This window comes from Dromiciops gliroides, chromosome 5 (assembly GCF_019393635.1).
Source record: "Dromiciops gliroides isolate mDroGli1 chromosome 5, mDroGli1.pri, whole genome shotgun sequence".
Classification (NCBI taxonomy): domain Eukaryota; kingdom Metazoa; phylum Chordata; class Mammalia; order Microbiotheria; family Microbiotheriidae; genus Dromiciops; species Dromiciops gliroides.
This window is the reverse complement of record NC_057865.1, coordinates 8,712,957-8,734,608: the sequence shown is the minus strand read 5'-3', so window position 1 is coordinate 8,734,608 and position 21,652 is coordinate 8,712,957. Positions and strand designations below refer to the sequence as shown.

The 21,652-nt window shown below is 42.0% G+C and overlaps 1 protein-coding gene across 4 annotated transcripts in view; it reads left to right on the top strand.

Annotated features, from left to right (window-relative positions):
- CRPPA (CDP-L-ribitol pyrophosphorylase A) overlaps positions 1-21,652 on the top strand; it is a 247,301-nt gene that overhangs the window by 133,993 nt on the left and 91,656 nt on the right. The window lies entirely within an intron of this gene.

Here is a 21,652-nt window from a genome sequence, read left to right as displayed (position 1 = left end):
TGCTTCACTTTCAGGAAAGACTCTTGTCTAGAGGCAAAAAATGTCATTGTTTTGATTAGCACAGGGAAAAAAATTGAGAAAATGAATAAATACTCAAATATGCACATATGAATAGGGGAACATGTATTCTTCTAAGCCAGTTTAAGAATGTTGAAAGATCGGCCTCCTCTACACATCATGTTAAATGTCCTGATACTTGAGATTGGTCCATTCCCTGCTCATACCTCCTCTGAAGCCTATTCTCCCTCCTCTGGTATAAATTCACCTTTAAGCAATGCTTGATATTTAGGCAACAAAAAGGGCATGGCATAGGACCCCAGAAATAGGATCAGTGTCTCCAGTGGGAGCCAATGAGTTTGCTGGAGGCAAAATGAGTTAGGATTGTAGCTTCTTTGTGCTGGGGAAAACTGTCTCTAGTAAAGCATTTGGGGGACTTGGCCTGCTTACCCAATCGGAGGATGGCTTTGCTCCCTATGCATTGATATAATTTGTACTTCAGGAAGCTTGATGGTTTCCCAAAGGCAGTGGAGAGCCAACCAAGTGAAATATTCCAGTGCCCTTTTGATAAAAGCAATTTGGTGCCAATAATTTGGGGAATGGTAGGTGTTTGCAGCTGATGAATCATAGCTATTGGTCATAAAATATTTTAAGGACCTCTTTAAAATGAGAGTGGTATTGTTTTGGGTTTTTCTGGAACAAAGGTGATTTAAGTAGACAGCATCTTTTCTAGCTAGACTTTTTTTTTAAAGCCCTCTCAATTTTTAAATTTCTTTTTACTCACAGAAGATAATGAAATTGTAGACTGTCTATTAAAATGATTACTCCACTTTCTTTCTGTGTGTTCAAGACCATGTGTAATTTCAAAAAAGAGATGACAGTAGATAAAAGGCAAATCTTTAGAAAGCGGTGGTGGGGAATTTGTGTGGGTGTTCATTGTGTCTTAAAAAAGAGAGAAAAAAGATCTTTGAATATAGAAGAGGATTAAAACAGACTAGGGTTTAATTCCCAGGTGTGAACTAACTCCTTGGAAAGGCAACAGGCCCCTTTTCAGTGTTATGGCTTGCAATGGGTTTTAAAGGGGTGTTTTACACTAAGCATTTCTTGAGTCTGCTGCACTTACTAGTGAGGTAAATCTGACAGATGGACAATTATAGAAATGTAGAATGTGAGTTGGAATCGGCCCCTTGGTCATGGCTTTTCTCTGAGGGGGATAGTAGAATTTGCTATAGGATCCCATGAAAGAGGTAAAACACCAACGAGCCCTTTATTCTGTGTAGCCCCGTCTGCTTCCTGCTTCCATGGTGATGGTGACAAGGGGTGCAAAAGCTGCTAGTGGATGCTAAATTGTCAATCAAGGCTCACGTCTTTGCTTTATATAAAATTAATTTTATTTTAAATGATTTCTTCTTAATTTAATGTTAAAGAACAAGACAGCCAATTAAGATTGCTTTGCCACTGTCATTTAAATAAATGATCTCAGTGCTCAAGACGTCCTGCTTTTCCTTTTCTTCCTCTGTTTCCCAAGAATTCTTGGAATATTTCAGTTCATTTCCTCCTCCTCCTTTAGGGCCACATGTATCATATACTGGTTTTTCTGGTTCTGTTTCCCCCCGTCCCCCACTTGGCATCATTGCTTTATGGGTCTTTCTCTATTTCTTTATGCTATTTGTGCTTATTGATATTGATGTCAAATTCCTATAGCAATCCCTTTCTGGCTCTGCTTTGAGGCTGTTGGCATTCTTTTTTTCCCCTGTAAGGACAAATAAAGCTCCTTGGTATCTTGGATTCTAGCCTCTACTTTGTAGACACTTGCCAGTCAAGAATTTTGTTGAACACTTGTCTCCCTTCTCATGTAACTTCATCAAGGGTGGTTATAGCTTGCACGGAGATTGTTCTCGTGAAGAGGCAGAGGGGGAAGGGGAGGATTAAGAGTAGCAAGTTAGTAATTTTGTTGATGGCACTTCTTTTCTGCCCTGTAGTAGGTTCCACAACCGTCCCCCGCCAAGCATTTGACATTCCAGACACCTTGAGCAAAGTCCTGGGTCACGGTCCTAATGGTGGGAGGGACCTCAGAGGGTATCTGATCTAACCCTCGCATTTTCCATTTGGAGAACATAAGACCTTGTGAAGGAAAATGACTTGCCCATACTCACATAGGGATTATCCGTGTTCAGGTCCTCTGACTCCAGAGCTGGTGCCCTTCCCATGATGCCATCCTTCAATACCTACAGGGTTGTTCCCTCTGGTATGGAACTGCACGGATCCTTGGGCTGGCCCATCTGTTCTTTCTTCATTTTTCTTTAGTACCCTTAGCACTCCTTCATATAGTGCCTTTTGAACTGTAATGTTGGAATGGAAAATGTGGAATTTCTGTCAGTGAGGGAGAAAATTGTTCCATATTTTGATGCCATGTCCTCATCTTCAGTGTTCATACAAATGTTCTGTATGCCTGTTCTTCTGTCCACTATTTCAATCAGTAGGCAAACATTTATTGAGCACCTGCTGTGTACCAGGCACTGAATGAAACCCTAGAGATACAAAGAAAAGACCAACATGTCCCTGGCCTGAAGGGGCTCACATTCTGATGGGAAAGAAAACATGAATGGAGCTGGGTACATAGAGGTCACATGGCACTCTGACACATAGATAGCCAGGAGATGCTGTGGAGGCAGGGATCTGGACAAGAGCAGGCTAAACGTGGCTTACGGTTTGCTCCCGTGCTAGAGGGGAGGTCCAGTTTTCAAGTGTGAGGGAAAGAGGATGGAGAAAATGAGGAGGAGAAGGTTGGGACAATCCTGTGAGTAACCCTAATTTATATCAATGTGAGTGCATGTTATCGGAATAGGCCTTGGCACTATAAAGTCAGAAGACTTTCCTCATACCTTTGTTTTCCCCAAGACTTTCTCCCTTTTGTTCACCCAGTCTCGATGAACCTGCCTTAGATTCAGCTATCCTCCAAAACTCAGTAAGATGTTATTAATTTAGACTTAACCAGTCAATCATCAGGTATCTATTAAGTGTTGTAAAGTTGCTATCTAGCTATACTGTCCAAAAATCTAACGAGTGGTCGCCAGTAAATTAGAAGCTTTAGCAAGAGTTTAGACTTTTAAGTATTTATTAAAGAGCATTAGATCTAATGATCAGAGAGAAAGGTAAAAATCTAACTATTTCTAAGAGGCCCCATCATCTGACCTGCCATAGCGAGAGAGGTCAGGAACAAAAAGGACCCAACGCTTCCTTCCTCTTCCCAGAAGCCTCCTATGTAAACTGGAAACATCAAACGTCACTTCCTGATGCCAAGGAACTGACCTTCCAAGTCACATGGCTTGCCCTCAGACGCCTCCTCCTCATGGCGGAGCTTTCCTATAGTAACTCTCCAGCAGGTGATGTCACTTCAATTATCTCAGTGTCTACCATATGCCATTGGGCAGTTCCCAGGGTGTACTGGGTAGAGAGTTGATCTGGGAGTCAATGGTCCAGGTTCAAGTCTTTTCTCTGGCCTTTATTGGCTAGATGACCATAGATAAATATCTTAAATCCCATGTGCCTCAGGCAAATTTCTAAGACTGAAAAGTTGCAAAGAAGATTCTATAGATGGAGAGAGTTCTCAGAGGATAGACCCTAGGCTTATCATAGAAGGATCATCAGAGTGAAGGAAGAGAAGCTCATGGCCCAGTTATCCATAGGGCAGCTATGTTCATGCTCATAGTTCTCCAAGACTGTTAAGTCATTGATGGGTGATGATGCTTCTTCTTTGGTTAAGGGGATATCTACACCTATGAACTCACTGATGCTTGGGGTTCTAAAGCAGATAGTCATGGGTGTCCATGTCAGTACTTAGAACCTTAAAACACGAAAAATGTGAAAGAAACTCAGAAATGTAACTATGCAAAAAGGTGAATATCAGTAGATGACATTCAGAAATCATGGGGACACGATTATATAGGTCACTTGGACTCATTGAGCTCTGATAGAGCCAAAAGACAATGAGATTTGACATCCGAGAACCCGGATTCAAAACTAGCTCTGTCATCTTGGTCAGGAGCACTCAGCCCGAACCAGATTAAAATGTGAATGGGAATGCTTAACAAGATAAATACAAATCCAATAAAAAAGAATAACATATTTTAAAACTAAGTCACCATGCAGCCCATGGAGATCCTTGTGTAGGGGTCAGTGAGCCCTCTTTTCTATGTGACGTTGATATCACTGCTCCCTGTGACTGCCAGCCAGTATCTTTATCTCTTTATTATTATTTATTATCTAAGCCAGAACCTTATCTCTTTGGCCTCAACTTTAAGTGAGGGAATTCTCTGAAGTAGCCTGATAAGGGTCCATCACCACTGTAAATTTTTGATGCTCATGGGCAGCTAGGTGGCGCAGTGGATAGAGCACTGGCCCTGGAGTCAGGAGTACCTGAGTTCAAATCCGGCCTCAGACACTTAACACTTAACTAGCTGTGTGACCCTGGGTGAGTCACTTAACCCTCATTGCCTCACTTAAAAAATTTTTTTGATGCTCTCATTGCTTTGTGGACCAAGAATGCTTTGGTTTTTTGGTTTTTACTTTGTGTTTGCTGTGCCTGGCCCATAGTAGGTACTCAGTAAATGATCTTTGATTCATTAATTATATAATTATATAATTATAGGGTGGGCTGAGTCTGGATTTGACAAGGAGGGAAAATTTGGGCTGGAAGATAGAAAATTGCAGAATATTTTAAACTGCTCCTAACACCGGACCCAGCTTTTCAACTTCATTATTGGATACTTTAATAATGATACTTTATTATGGTGAATCGTAGGTGACCCAGTGGACAATGGAGAAAGCCTAAGAAGGTAGCTGCAGCATCTTATCAGTCATTTACTTCGTCAAGAAGGAGTGTAAAAGGTATCACTGAGGAGATATGCCATTGGAAAGGGAGGTGGGCCAGGTGCACAGAGGACAGACAGCCTAGAGCTTCCCTACCAAACCCTTAAAAAATTCGTAGAAGGATGAGGAAGGGTTTTTGAGAACTGCCTTTTAAAAGGGTTGTGCAGGGGGAGGAAGCTTGGATTTCAATTTGCACCACTGAAGGGGCATCTACTTGCCTCCTAAATACAGCGTGATTCAGCTCTTAGAGGAAGTAGAATAAGTTGATTTTTGTATCACTCATTCTTTTTCTTTTGGTTATATACTGCAATCATGTTAAATACATTTCCACATTAGTCATGTTGCGAAAGAAAAATCAGAACAAAAGGAAAAAAAAAACACAAAAAAAACCCAACCCAACAACAAAAAAGTGAAAATTGTGTGCTTATATCTTCATTCAGACTCTATAGTTCTTTCTCTGGACGTGGAGAGTATTTTCCATCATGAATCTTTTGGGATTGTCTTGGATCATTGTATTTCTGAGAGGAGCTAAGTCTATCATGGTTGTTGTATCACTCTTAACAAAGAATAATCTTTCATATATATTTAATCAGATGATTGGAATTGTTTTCTACTCACCTAAATTGTAACAATCTCGTGTATTTAAGGTGACATTTAATACTTTCATAGGTCTCCAGGTAGTTAAAAAACTTTTTCCTAATGAACTCAGAGAAAGGTATAGAAAACAATGAATTAGGACCAACAGATAGATGCTCTAAGGCATATAGCCTTCTGTGCCCACATCTGGATGGTGCAGAGAACTCCCTTCCATCTTGAAGGATCACATAGTTTGCTCTGAGTCATAAAGGTACCTTCGTCATTCCCCCAGCGGCAGAACAGATGAGTGTTCTCTCTGGCCAAAGAGCCGAACACAGATGAAGTACATCAGCAATGTTAATAATGACGTTAGACTGTGCAAGTCTCCTTTTTGTGATTGTCGTGACGTGGAATTAGCTTGGCTGATTTCCTAAACGCACAATTGTTTCCTTGGCACAGGGGACCCTGTGGCATTCACACAAAACATCCCAGCCTGAGTCTGGGACCTGATTCATATCAATCAAACGTTTTTGATGTGGAAATGATTAGAAGGACCAAATATTTTTCACTTTTGAGATTGTTTTATTGTTGATTATTATGAATTTGTCATTTCTTTTGCACGCTTGGGGAAATGGTCAACATAGATAAGGTTTGTGGAGATAAGTTTGCCAAACTGGGAAAAAAATCAGAATCCTTTTTATTTTTCACCAGGACTGAAAGATCAGTTGGAAGGATATTTATGTGCCCATTTCTCTGAATGGAATGTGACTGATTTCATTGTTTCTTCCTAATTAGCCAGTGCCTTTCCCCTTCTAGCTCCTGTCTTTCATAGTTTCAAATGGAGCTTGCCATGATATTGCAATGTTGATGAGCATCTTGCTTCAGGCTCTCTTTTTACCCCCATCCTAGAAAAAACCAGTAAGTCTCATGTTTGACTTACCATCTGGCTTGTTTATTGGCAAAGGAGAACCAGTATGTCTAAGTGAACACAATGGTGTGTGGGAACAAGATGCCACCTAGACTATTATGTAGCCTGTTTTTTTCAAGGTAAAAGGCCTAGGTTGGGAGAGTGTATAAAGTTCAGGCTCGAGATTCAAACCTCAGATTCTTTTTGAAAAATGGATTGATGGAAATCTGTGTGAAGCACACCCATTCAGCTTATGCTGCCCTTATTCATGGTTCTTCACTGTGCGGGCGAGAGATGTGAAGCAAACTGGGTTCCTCTTTGCTCTTTGGACCCCTCTCTAATGGCTCCTAGCTTCAGCCCTTCTTGCCCCAATTCCTTTTGTCCAGGAACCAGTCCTCTCGTCCCAGTTTCCTTCAGTCAGATGTTGAAACACCACCTTCTGCATGAGGCTGTTTGTTACTGATTCTCCTGGCTTGGTAGTGCCTCTCCTTGACATTTATAGGTATGTGTGTGTATACATCTAAATATATCTTATATATGTCTTTCTCTATAGAAAGTAAGTTCCCTGAGGGCAGGAATGGTTTTCTTTTGTCTTTGTATCTCCTGGTTAGCTCAATTGTTGTTGCTTAGTCCTTGCAGTTGTGTCCAACTTTTCAGGACCTCTTCTTTTTTTTGGGGGGGGGTTCTTAACAAAAATATTGGAGTAATTTGTTATTACCTTCTCCAGCTCATTTTGCTGATGAGAAAACTGAGGCAGAGTTCAGTGACTTGCCCAATGTCACACAGCTAAGAAGTGGCTGAGGCTAGATTTGCACTCAGGTCTTCCTGACTCCAGGCCTAGTTCTGTATTCACTATGCCACCTAGCTTCCCAGCTTAGCCTAATACCTTTCACATAATAGGTATTTAATAAATGTGTATTGATTCATTGATTTATCTGGTCCCTTGATCATAGATAAGTGCATATGTACTAACTAGGGTGTGAAATATGGAAGTGGAAGATTTTGAAATTCAAGTTTTCTTAGAATGAAAGAGAGAGATGTGGTGAGGAAGGAAAGAAAGAAGAGAGGAGAGACATCTTAATGATGATGTAGTCAAAGCCATGGGTTACTTGAAGCCTGGGTAAGAGAGAGAAATTGAGTCACATGCGTTGAGGAATTCCTTTGGCATTTGGGGGAGACACAGAGCTCAGTTTGAGACATTTTGTTTTAAGGTTAGAACAAGAGAGTCCCAACACATAATAACCCTTAAGAAACGTTTCTTGGACTTTGTGGAATTATTTTACTATTCAAATAGAAATGTTCCACTTGAAGGTGGGGGCCTAGGCCTGAAAGAGGAGTTCGAAGTTCTTTGGAGAAGGTCATGTATTTGCCTCTGGTGGGAGTCAGAGGGGCCTCCCATCACACCTCATGTCTGTGTGACCCTGGGTGAGGCTCTTGACCTTTCTTATTTTTAATTTCCTCATCTGTAAAATGAGAAGTGTGAACTAGGTGATGTCCTAGGATTCTTCCAGTTTAAAAATCTATGCTCCCAGTTAAGGGGTGAAGGTCTGAAAACAAATGCAAAGTCTGAGGGGGGATTTCTAGAGAGGTGCGCTCTTCCCAGGGCATAGGAGTGACACTTGGGCTCAGAGGTGGAGAGAGACAGGAGGTGGCGCAGGGTAGAAGTATGTGTGGGAGAGCACAATGTTACTACTCTGGGGGAGGAGAGGGGGCTTTCTGAGATGTTGGATGATCTAGAAAGGCAAAGCATTTAAGGACTTCTCACCACGGGCCAAGCACTGCAGGAAGTGATGGGATATAAATACAAGCAAGATAGTCCCTCCCCTCTAGGCGGTTCTGATTAATGAAGAAAGACACCCTCGGGGTTTAGAAGGTGATAGGATTGGCTGGAAAGAAAACTTCAGAGAAGCCGGAGATGATGGAGACCCAGAAAAGGACCTTGGGGTCAGCATTTACAAGAATGTGGGTGAGTGGCTGGATAAAGCTGGGAGTCCAAGGGTCTTAAATCTAGAAGTGAAAGGCACCTCAGCAGCCATTGATTCCAACCACCTTTTTTGAGAGATGTCCTATGTTTTCTTTGCATCAAAATCTGTTTTATTTCATACAAAGGGAATGTTGGTACCATTGAGTCAGTCAGTCCAACAAGTGACTGCTATATGCTGAGAACTTTTCGGGGGTTTGGGGTACAAAAAATGTTAATGCAAAATCCATACTCTCAAGGACCTTAATTGGGAAATTCAACAATGAGTATATAACTGAAGAAAGGATGTGCCTTCTGCCCTGACCACTGAATAAATAATGATTGAGCAATGCCATGGTCAAAAGGAGGACAGAAGACATGAGTGTGACTCTAAGGAAAAGCTGTCCATGGAGTGTGTATCCTGTCCTCTTCATGCATGTCCACATGTCTGGGCCCTTTCCTTTCTCACACCTGCGTCAAATGGGTAGTTCTCCCCCTGCCCTGTCCATTGACTCTCCCCCATCCTTCAGAGTTCAACTCTGGGGCCATCTCCTTCATGAAGCCTCCACTGACTGCTGCCTTTTGCCCTGCCCAAGTGAGAAGAGTCTCTCCTTCCTCTTATTTCTCATGGAACTCAGCCAGGCTCTTGCTTTGTACTGAGCTCACACTCCCTTAAGACAGCATGGTGCAGTGTTTCAGATCCATCCCTGACACTCCTGTAGGACTTGAGATAAATCCCTTAATCTCCCCAGGCCTCAATTTCCCCACTGGAAAAGTGAGGGGCTTGGCCCAGATGGCTTTTGTGGTCCCTTCAAGCTTTAGACCTATGACCTTTGATCTTTTATGACTTGTACCAGAGATATTTGGGAACCTTCATTTTCCCCTCCCCCATTAGAGGGTAAGTCTCTTGAGAGTTGTTTCGGATCTTGGTTAAATGGAATTATAAAAATATATGGGTATACATGAACAAATTCATCATTTCCCTTCTGTCATCCAGAGAAAAGGGTATGAAAGAGAAGGAGAGAGAGATAGATAGAGGGAGGGAGAGACAGAGAGAGAGACAGAGAGAGACAGAGACAGAGAGAGGTATCTTGGCTCAGTTAGTACTGCTAGAATTTTCCTGTATTCAGATTTCTTGAACTTGGACCCAAACTGAAGGAAGTTAAACTGTTAAAATAATAGTCACTTACTCTCCCCCGCCAACCCCGCCCAAAATAAAAAAACTTTGTATGACCTAATTGGTTCCATTGGGAATACCATCTAGGTTTCTGGTTGAAGGTAGTCACCTTGAAATAATCTTTTAAGAAAATCTCCACTGCAGGTCAGGGAGATGTGATTAATTCTAGACATGTCAGTTTGTCTATAGAAAACAGTGAGGATTCCCAGCCTCTCGTGATTCACATTTGCTGGTTTGCAAGGACACGTGCTTATTCAAGCTTTGGACTTCCTCTCTCCAAATGCACAGTGCCAATTATCAGCTCATGCTGGTAGGAAGGAAGTGTGTCTGTCTGCGCACCATGTCTGTACTTATGACTTCTGTGAGAACTCTACATAAGCCTGGTCAGGAAAACATGGATTTCTCTTTATAGAGGTATACAGTATGTGTGGGACGCCTACCCCAGGTGCCACATGGAACTTGAGATTATGACAGTTCTTAGCATCAGAGCTGGGGAGGGGTGGGGCTCCCTCCCTCAGAATGCTCTAACATTTTTAACCTTTCCATCTGGAAAACCGTCTCATCATCATGCATTTTTATGGTGTTCACAAGAAAACATTCCAATCTAAATGCACTGGTGGATTCCAAGCCTCTCTACCTTTTATTTAAAAAAGACAGACATGCAGCAGATTTTCCAACATCTACTGATGGCTTTCAGATGAAGGAACAGGAACCACATAGCACAAACCTGCCCTCCAGGACATGTTTTACATTTTTTTTCACTGTTCGCTAAAGAACTTTTGGGTTTAGTATTTTTGACTAGAGAAAGGAAGTAAGTTTTCATTTTCATTGTTTGGGTTTTGTTTTCAGGGCAAGCTATAATGGAGGGGAGGCAGAGGCGTTCAAAGATAGACACCCCCCCCCCCCCCCCCCGCCCCCATTTGCCCCCAGGTTGATGCATAGCTTCCTTCCTGGACTGTTTGTATGGTTTCCTCTCTTATTATGAGGAACAACTAGTCACATTCACAAGAGGATCCTTGGGGATGATGGGCAAGGGCTTTTGACCCTCTAATTACTTATTCATGGCCAGTCTCCTCATTCCTATTGGGGCTTAAAATTTCTTTCAGGATTTATTCTAATTTCTAATCAAAATTATTTTTCTCCTTATGTTGAAGAAAAAAATTAAGTGCATACTATGTGCCAGATACTATGTTAAGTGCCTATTAGGCATTATCTCACTTGATCCTCACAACAATACTGGACAGAGAAGAATTTGTCCTGTGGGAAGGGGTAGACGGTAGAAAATCCCTTCTTCCTTACCCTACAATTGATTCTACTGTTGCTTTTCTAGACCACAAAGGATTTTGACTCTCAAGTGCCATCCACTGACTTCTTTCTGCGATCAATTTAATCCACTTTTTCCATGTTTGCCTGATGATTCACTTGCTTTGGACTTATCTTTTCATTTCTGAAGTTTGAGGGGAGGCAATAAAGGGGGTTTTCTAGGCTGGCGAGTGTTTGAATTTAATTGAACCAATTTTTCCTCCTTCCTAATCCCTTTGTTAAACTCCTGACTTCATATTTAGGACTTTTTGTTGCAATTAAGGGATTTGGGTACTTTGAGGGTGGTCTCCTTTTTATTTGGGTAAACTCTTCATTATCACAGAGAAAACCTCTAACAGTCTTTTTTAAAATACTCATGAAGAAAACAAAAAGGATCACCTCTTTAGATAAGAAGTCCCCCCCCAATAAATACAGCTCTAAGTTCCTTGATTAGTTTATAGAGATAACAATTGTATTTTCTTTGAACAGCAATTTTTGATAGAAGAACAGTAAAAATCTGTCAGTAGTCTGTTTAGAACCAATAGAAGTGTTTGGATCTTGGTGAAAATGGGGACAGGCTTTCAGGTTGACCAAAGCCATTTAGAGTGGCCATCCTCTAAATGGAGGAGTTGGATTTTCCTTTAAGTGTCCTCTGCTACATCCTGGTTGTGTGCCCAGGAGCAAGTCCTTTTGCCTCTCAATGCTCTAGGCATCTCTGAGGAGAAGATGAGGACTTACACTGATAGGAAAAAATATTTTCATCATGAGCTATTTTAATGAACTCATAGGTCCAAACCATCTCCCCACCCCTTAGTTTTTTTTTATTTTTAAAAATCATTATCAATATCATTTGCAATTACAGCACCTAAATGTCTCCCTCCATCCCTCTCCCTCCCCTCTTTAATATCTTTAAAGAAAAAAAGGATGAGCAAAATCATTCAATCCATTGAACAAGTCTAAAGGTCCATGGGATGGTCTATGTCTGTGGACACCTGCGGGAGGTTGGAGGGTGGTGGTTCTTTTCTCTCTTCTTTTGGGCTGTGCCGGTCTTCTGGGACTCAACCATATTCCTTTCCATTGCTTTGGGATGATGGGTTTTCCATTTGTCCTGCTGTAGCCATTGAGTACAACCTCCTCTTTTTCCATTTGAGGAAGCTGAGTTACAATGACTTACCCAGAGTCACACAGCTAACAAGTATCTGAAGTAGGATTTGAACTCAGGCTTTTCTGCTTTCTCCTCTAAACCACACTCCATTGAGGAAAGAAACATCAACACTGGTAAAATCATCATTGAAGTATTTAATTAGTATAGTTCACTTGCTGTCTACTATATTAGTAAAATAAATAAAATAATTCACCTGTTTTCCTACTGAAGCTGTTAGTGACTTCTCTGAAATTACCTTCCATTTGGTCTGGGTTTTTCTTGTACTTTTTTGGTCAAACATTTATTGTTTCCCCCATACCACTCTATGGGTGCCGTATAGGTGGCCGCCATGTTTGTATTCCTGGTATTCATCCCTTTGTCTGGCACAGAGAAGGTGCTTCACTGACATTTGTTGCCTCGAGTCCAGAGGAACAAAATGAGTGTAAATTTGTCATGTTGACCCTTCTGACCTTTGGTCTTTGGCATAGACCTGAGTTGTGCTGCATTTGCTATAGAGGAACAGGCATTGATTTTCTTGTGACTTTGCCTTGCCTACAGTACAAAGCGGTGGAATAACTTAGCTTGTTATTCCCTCTGGAGCCAAATGGTTTTACTTTTCATAGGATTGAATTTTTATCATAGACTGGGTTTCGAGGGTTACAAGATGGAATATTTGAGGTGGGGCAGGAAATAGGAGTGGGGGAGAGCTCTAAAGAAGAAGGGGGAAAAATTAAGTGAATGGGGGGGTTGATGAATGTTTTCTGTTTATTTCAATAGCAACTATTGATTTTTCTGCTGAATTAAACTTTAACCAACCTTAATTTCTGAACAAAGCAAGAAGTGGGAGCTCTGCCCACTCAGAGATAATCAGGAGTTTGATCTCATTCAAATGTCTAAATATTGTCCTGTGATCTAACCAAATTGACTTCTCTAGACATTGAAGAGATCCGTGCTGTGTGCCAGGACTATTCAGATGAAATGATCCCCATTCCTTGCTCTCCAGGAGTCAGATCTTGCCAGGCATCAGGATAATTCACTCTGCTACAAAGATAGAGTGCTGGAGACATTTATTGTATCTCACATCACACCCCAGGCCAACAAACCCATGTGCGAACATATATTTATGTTGCTGATCTTCTCTGCCCCAAATGACCCTACCTGACATGGTCAGCATGCTTACCAGTGATTCATATGAAGGTATGTTAGGCTTGTTTGTCACCATAAGGTGGAATGAGATGGGGCAGTGATTGGAGATAGGAGAGGCATTGGCCTAGTGACTCAGTTCTACCTGGTCCTGAAGGGGAGATCTGGGAGACGGGAGAAGTTGCAAAAAGGAGCTTAATGTTCTGTTGAGAGAAATAATATAGATGCAGAAAAATAAACATAAAGACAATCAATTAATCAACAATCATTTCTTAGGTGCCTGCTATGTGCCAGGCATGGGAAGTACTAAGCATTGCCCCAAGCTAAGTGGATTCAGAGACAGAAATGAAACAAAACTTTGTTCAGAGTAAATTCAAAGTAATTTCTGGTGTTGTCGGGAGGTCATGAGCTACTGGGGCAGGGGGCATCAGGACAGGCTTCATGTAGAAAGTACCTTGACGGAAAGGAGAGGTAAGGAGAGCACACATTCCAGGGATACGGAATATCTGGTGCCAAGTCACAGAGATGGGAGATTCAGTGTTGTCCATGTCAAACAGCATTCTGTGTTGGTAAGGTGGATTCCTATTTCTTGCTCCTGGCTCATCTATGGAGCACTTGGATCTTTAGACACACATGCTTGTGCTGATGCAAGGACCTGGTCCAAGCAGAAAGCCACCAGGGACATGGGTGCTCAATGAGGCAAGGTCTCCTAGAATATTGGGATACATGTAACTGCCATGATCACTGATCACAGAAGTAGAGATTCAGATTATAGAATCTGTTCTTGTTCTTGTTCAGTCAACTTTCCGTTGTATCTGACTCTTTGTGACCCCATTTGGGGTTTTCTTGGCAGAGATCCTGGAGTGGTCTGCCTATTCCTTCTCCAGCTCATTTTACAGATGAAGAAACTAAGGCAAATAGGATTAAGTGATGCGCCCAGGGTCACACAGCTAGTGGGTGTCTGAGGATAGACAGAGGAGCCTTCCTGACTCTGGGCCCAGCACTCTATCCACTGTACCACCTAGCTGCCCCATAAAACATAGATTATATATAATCAATATTCTTTATATAACATAGATGATAGGTTATAGAGTCCTATAGGATTATGGATTTTGATCTGGACGGCGCCTTGGAAGTCATCCAGTACAGCCCTCTAATCTTACAGATGAGGAAACCGAGGTACAAAGAAGTAAAATGACTTGGCCAGGGTCACTTGAGTAGAGCCAGGATTCCCGCCAGGCCCTCTGGCTCCAAATAATCACAATTTCCCCCGTTATGACGCTCTTCCTTACTTCCAGCATTACTGTCATGCAGAGAAATGCTCGGGAGTGCCCATCTTAGCCCTCACGGAAAGGGCCGCTTCAAAGCAGGAGATGGAGAAAGATGCTTTTCTTCCCACCGGCAGGTGAGGAGACTATGTGGCAATGTTCTCACTGAATGGTGCTTTCAAGCTTCGGGTGCCCCTGGACACCCCCTGTAGGGCCGTCAGCTGGGCCATTATTATACCTTCTCCATAGGCAGGAGGCTGGCCTGAGATGCAGCATCCGCTGAGTAAGCTGCTCTTTGGGGGCCACAAGTCAGTAGATTTATCACTGTCCACCTAAAATGAGCCCCGGGAACCTTTGAGGCTCTTGCCATCAAGTGATTTTGTGGGAAAGGTCAGGCTGTGGCTCCGTTTGCTTGCCCCACCAGCACCTGCCTAGATTTACGCGCTGGACTGGAGGAAGACGAGTCTAGCCATGGTCCTTGTGCTTTCTTCCACGTGTCGGCTTTAATTGGACATTTTTGTTTCTGTTATTGTTTGTCAATCCCAATCATCAAGGGCCACACGATTGGCCAGAACCATTTCTTGGAAACTGGCTGTGAAATTGCCCTTTTCTTTTGGGTTCTAGTTTTAGTTGGGTTATCATGCTGCTTGAGTCTAATGCCCCTGGTAATGCTCAGGCACACACATATGCAAACATGCATGTAAATACTAGACACATGCTGAGATACACGCAGACCATGCAAACACACGTGCACACACAGAGACACATATAGATCCATGCATGCAAACATGCACTGACTGTCTCTTGTGTTGTTTGAAAATTTATGGGGTGCCCATCTCTGTCCCAAGTTTTAGGGAATTTAGCTGGGGTGTCTAATATATTGTTACTTAGAAATTAGAGGCTATAGCACCAGTTTGGGGCATTAAGCATTTATTAAAGCGTTTTAAATATTAGTAAAGAGAGAGCCGTGCCCTGGAAGTTCAGAGGGGAGAGAGAGAAAAAGCATCAATACTCCCTCGAGCATTCTCAGGCCAAGCAAGCGAGAGCGAGGGCATAAGTTACCTGTGGTCCAGAGGAGAGGCCGCCCTTCCACACTGATCAAAGCTAAGAGGCTAGTATCCTTCAAATCTATTGGTTTACTGGACTTGAGGGTGGTCCATGAGCACTATGTGCTGAGGTCAGAATACGGAGGACAGACCTTCTGAGGGGAAGGCTTTCAGGTAGGTGTGGGGCTTTTTTGTTTTTTTGGTCAGGCAGTTGGGGTTAAGTGACTTGCCCAGGGTCACACAGCTAGTAAGTGTCAAGTGTCTGAGGCTGGATTTGAACTCAGGTCCTCCTGACTCCAGGGCAGGTGCTCTAACCACTGCACCACCCAGCCGCCCCTGGGTATGGTTTTAATCTCTAATTGTCTCTATTCACAGTCCAAGGTTCAACTTGATTGACTCTGGGCTGGTCTTTCAAGCTCAGGCAAGACTCTCTGGGTTAGGTCCTCAAGTGTGGGAGGCCTGTGGGTCCCCCAGAACCCCATTATTTTCTCACACTCTGAAAAGAATCTGTGCTGTCTCAGCACCTTGGGTAAAGGTGAAACATGAAGGAGTGACTGAGGGTCCAGGCTCAGATCCCTCTTTTGGAAGGGAAATACTGATTATGTAAATAGAGCAAATTGCAGAAATGTGTCTTGAGTAATTAATTATACTCGATGATTTTCAATGAGCTAGGAAATAAACACAGAATTGGAACAGTTTGTTAAAACAAATAGAAGATATATAAAACGTGAATTGTTTTATCTTTAATCTGTTACCAGTTACCCTGAAATTTTGAGAGGAATGATTCTTCATTGCATGCTGCTCCATGATGTATCAATAAATGTAAAATACACTGCTCTCTATACGAAGACGGAAATGTGTAATCTTACATTCTCTTTTGGAAGACTTCATTCCTTCTTTTTTAAACTGTAGTTAGCATGTTAATCTTAATCATTAAGTTGAATGGGGAGAGGGGACTTTTTGTAAAGTCTTATTGAGTACATTAATTGTCATGTGTTGTAATAGATGGAGGCTTGGAATTGGCATCAGGGTTCTCTCTGGGTAATGAGCTTCCTTCTGCAATGTTTTGTAAGTGCATGGCAGTGCGTTCCATTCCTGCTCTCAGATTTGGTGATTCTATAATTCCACCTCCAACATATGTTAAGTGCCCATCAATTACAGAATGGTTGATCAAATGATGGCACATGAATGCATTGGGATATGTTGTTTTGTATGAAATAACTCAGAGGGTGGTTTCAGAGAAACCTGAGAAGACTCTGAGAAGAACTGATTCACTGTGATGTCAGCAGAGCGGGGAGGACAATTTGTACTATCAGCCTTGTAAGAATAAATCACTTTGAAATTCTGTGGAACTTTGACCAATGCAGGGACCAACTCCAATTCCAGAGGACCGATGATACTGAAGCCCTTGCTGCCCACTTGCTGAGCAAGAAGGAAGGGAAGGGGATAAGGATGTAAAATGAGGCCAAGAGGGAAATGTGCTTTGCTTCACTCTGAATATGTTAGAAGAAGCTTTTTTCTTGTTTTTTTCACTGTAGGGAAGAGGTGTGAAAAAAGAGAGAAAATAAATACTTGTTAGGTGAAAATAAAAAATATTAGTTAACCATGTGGACAAATCATTTAATCTCACTCAACCTCTGTTTTCTCATCTCACCAGGTAATACAAGACCATTTATTTAACATATACTATTTGCTAGGCACTGTGCTCAACCCTAGGGGATACAAATATTTGCCCCCACACTCAATTATCTTATAATCTAATAGGGGAAGACAACAGAAACATTAAATTGTTGTCTAGGAAAGAGAATGGCTGAGGAGTCATAGAGATGGTGAGTTGATCAAGCAATAAACATTTATTAAGTAACTACTATGTGTCAAGCACTCTGTTGAGTGCTGATCCAAAGGGAATTCAATGACACATCCTTTCTACTGGGTGGGCCAAATGTCACAAAGGAGTTTTAATAATTAATGATTCTTTTATTTTTTGTTTTTAATTTATAATATAGTGTCATGTAAAGTATATACAGGAAACGAATTTATATTATGTGTGAAAAATCAAATCTCATAAATGGCAAAAATAAGGAAAAATAATTTTCAAAAAGTTATTTAAAATCTTATCTTTTGGCCTACCTTGTAGAAACAATGGTGGTGTTCTAGTATTTGTTTAATTAAAGAATCTGGTCTGGTGATGTAGGGCTGGCTAGATATAGAGGACTGGTTGACTTTGCTCTGTCTTATCATTCATGATATCTCAACTCAGGGCTTTTGGAAAAATGAATGCTGTTCTAAGCAGGGAAGGAGAGGGGGCATGCCCTGAGCAGGGTGGAGGGCAAGATGGCTGAGGTGGATGGCTCCATTTATTTAGAATTTTTTTTCTCAAATTACACGTTAAAACAATTTTTAGTGTAAGTTTTTAAAACTTTGTGTTCCAAATTTGCTTCCTTCCTCTCTACCCCCCCCAACAGTGCAAGCAATTCAATATAAGTTATACATGTGTAGTCATGCAAACCATTCCACATTAGTCAGGTTGTGAAAGAAAACAGATTTAAAAAGCCTTAAGAATAAGGAACTAAAAAAAGTTTCAATCTGTATTCAGACACCATCCGTTCTTTCTCTGGAGATGGATTACATTTTTCATAATTCCTTCAGAGATGTCTTGGATCATTGTAATGCTGAAAATAGCTAAGTCATTCACTGCTTATCATCTTACAATATTGTTGCTACTTTGCATAGAATACATCTCACTTTGCATCAGCTCATCTAAGTCTTTCCAGGTTTTTCTGATAGCATCCTGCTCATCATTTCTTATAGCACGATAGTGTTCCAGAATAATTTCATCCCACTATTTGTTCAGCCATTCCCCAATTGATGGGCATCTCCTGAATTTCAAATTCAACTTTTTGTTTTTTATCTCTTTTTGGATACTGACCTAGTAGTGGTATTACTAGATCAAAGAGTATGCATGGTTTTATAGCCCTTTGGCCATAGTTCCAAATGGCTCTACAGAATGTTTAAATCAGATTGCATTCATGTCTCATTTTCCCCATATGCCCTAAAACATTTGTCATTTTCCTCTGCTGTCCCATTAAGCAATTCAATAGTTCTGAGGCAGTACCCCAGAATCGTTTGACCTGCATCTCTCTAATCAATAGTGAGTTAGAGCATTCTTTTCATATGGCTCTAGGTAGCTTTGATTCTTTCATTTGAAAACTTCATATCTTTGTGGTTCTGCTGCTCCAGGAATTGTCTTATGGCATTGTTTGGAGGTATTTGGAGGGGTCTCGGGGAGAGCTCACGGAAGTCACGGCCTTTCCTCCACCATCTTGGCTCCACCTCAAAATCTATGTCTTTCTAAGAGTTTGTGATCCAGCTTTTTTATGGTTACTTGTTCTATTGTTAGAATTTTTATTGCTGAATGGATGAGAACATTCTCTGGTGGGAACTTGCTTTTGTCTGAGCCATCTCCAGGCCAAGGTTGGTTTTCTGGTGCTCGAGGAAGCCAAGCAGCTTTTCATGGGGCTTTCCTACTTCCACGTTCTTGTGGGTGTGTACGAGATTCTTGTTTTCTCTAAAGGTTGGACCTTGGGTAGTGTTGCCAGCAGGAAGAATGGCATTCTTTTGCCCTTTTAAATAATAACAATAACGAACATTTATTGAGGCCTGGGAGATTTAGGAACTACCTTGTGCACATTATCTCATTTAATCCTAATAAATTCCCTGGAAGTTTAAGGCTATCATTTTCCACAATTAAGATATGAGAAAATTGAGCTTGAGGGAATGAAAGTGACTTTCCCAGGATCACACTGCTAAGAAGTTTTGGTGGTAGGATTTGCACTCACCTCCTTGAGTTCTTCTGGTGCTGTATTCACTGTGTCATGTGACTGCTTTACCACAGTAATGGTCAGGTCATTCAGCAGCATGGGAACCACTACCATAAAGCCTTCAGGATTTCATCTTTCCTTTTCCTAATGATGCTTTTGGAAGCTCCATCCACTGCATTCCTCTTTGTCCCTTGTTCTCCCATTCACTTGGATTCTTTGACAATCATTTCTGACCTGGTTGCATTTGATTGCACTGAGCCCTTGTCTTCTTGTATATTGTATTTTGTAGATTGGACGAACAGTAATTCTGTATATATCTATATTCTTATGCATTTCTATAATAGTCATCAATCCTCACTGTCTGTGATTTCCCCATTGCAGCTCCAGAACACTGAGAGTAGCCCATTGGTCTTCCCTGTGTATGAAGATGTGGTAGACCCCTGTCTTTTGATTCAAAAGAAGTGACCACCCCTTGCACATTGCTGGCCCTTAGGCACTGCTGCATGCTCAGTCTTTTGTCCTTTATTCTTGAAGAGGACCATGACATTGGGGTGGTGTCATGACCTGTACTGAATTGCAAGGTCACCAACCTCACTCTCTCCTCCAGAACCGTCTGGGTGCAGTGGCACGATATAGATCAGAATGACTGGAAATGGCCCTGGATGTTTGAGGCAATCAGGATTAAGTGACTTGCCCAGGGTCACTGAGCTAATAGATGTCTGAGATGACATTGGAACTCAGGTCCTTCCAACTTCAGGGCCAGTGTTCTATCCACTGCACCACCTGGCTTCCCCTGATGTTCAGTATTCACTACCCAGCAGAAAATGAATCAGTCATCAGGACAAGGCACAGAATAGCCAAGTAGCTTTTATCTTGCCTGCATCTCTGGTGAATATGGATGATTCTTCTCATTTCTAATTGGAACAATCCCCCAGCAGCCATGGGAGCCAAAGAGAGGATTCCACTTAGTCCTCCCAGACAGAACATTCTGTGGGAAATTCTGTGTTGATCACTTGGAGATTCTGAGTTAAACTGAAATTGCCCCAAATCCACGTTTTATAATCCTAGATTGGATGCTGTTTGTATGTGTGCGTGTATGTGTGTGTGTGTGTGTGTGTGTGTGTGTATGTGTGTGGTGTATAAATGTATGTGCATGTATGCATGTGTGCATGTGCATGTGCATGTGTGTGTACTACGTGTGTATATGTGTGTGTCCTTTTATTTCAGAGCTGCCTCCCTTGTAGTCTTTGGGGATACATGGGTATTCTTGGAGCTGTGCCCACGTTCCTGGGCCAAACTTTCTTGATCTAGGACTCCATACTGACTCATGGAGAGTGGAAGTAAACGTCCTGAGGGCCAGGGCTGTCTCACTTCAGTCTTTGTATCCCCAGTGCCTCCCATACAGCAGGAGCCAAATAACTACTTGTTGCTTCATTGAGAAGATGATCATCTGCATCCTGTCTGGGTAAAAACATAATCATGGTTTTCTATTCCAAGCTCTCTTTTTGTCAAAGCTCCATGGAGCTTTTTTCCTCCAGAGACTCAATTTGAGAGAATTTCAAAGATTTTATCATGAACCTATAAACTGCTTTTTATTTTAAATTTTTTATATATTGAAACTTAACTATTTTCTTATAATAGTGCTGGGTGAGGAAACTTCCTCTGCCCATGCAAATTGGTGCCTTCTCCTTAACTCTGTCTTAGCAAGTTGCCTTGAGCACTGAATTTAAATGATTTGTCCAGAGTCACACAACTAAGGGTTTGTCAGGGGCTTAAACTCAGATGTTTCTGGGTTCAAGGCCAGATCTTGGTCCACTGGCCAGTGGCCTTGTGAATTGGTGAATATGAATTCAGTTTTGAGAAAGGGATTGTTATTTAATTTGGGATTTTTATGTATATACACAGTCACATGTGTTTATATACATATATGCATTTGAATCAGGGACACCCAAAAGTGAACTTGTATTTCCATTTCTCTTGTATTTCCATTCCTCCTGTATTCCCTAAGGCAGGTGCCAAGTGGTTGGTTATCTGCTTAGCACATGGTCCTGGAGAATGCTGAGCAATATGTCTTCACGGCATTCCACCCTCCCTCAGTGCAGAGCCTCCCAGATCCCTTTCCCTGCTTGGAGAACAGACTTCCAAGGGAGACGAGTTTTCCCACATGGTTTGGAGCTGTGTCATTTAAGGTTCTCCTTGTTCTCCTCATGGAGACACACGGGCCCTGTGGTCCCTTCTGAGGTGCCTGGCCCTGGACCGCTCACTGGCCTCCTTAAAGCATCAACTTCTTCACCTCAAAAAAAGGTCTGAAAATGGGGGAATGCAGAGGGCTGGCGTCTGAGCTCTCCAGGGAACTGTCCATCACCCTTCAGCAGCTGAGCTGGACATCACCTCCGGGGATGCATCATCTCCCCTGGGGCCTTCCCCCCTCTCCACTCC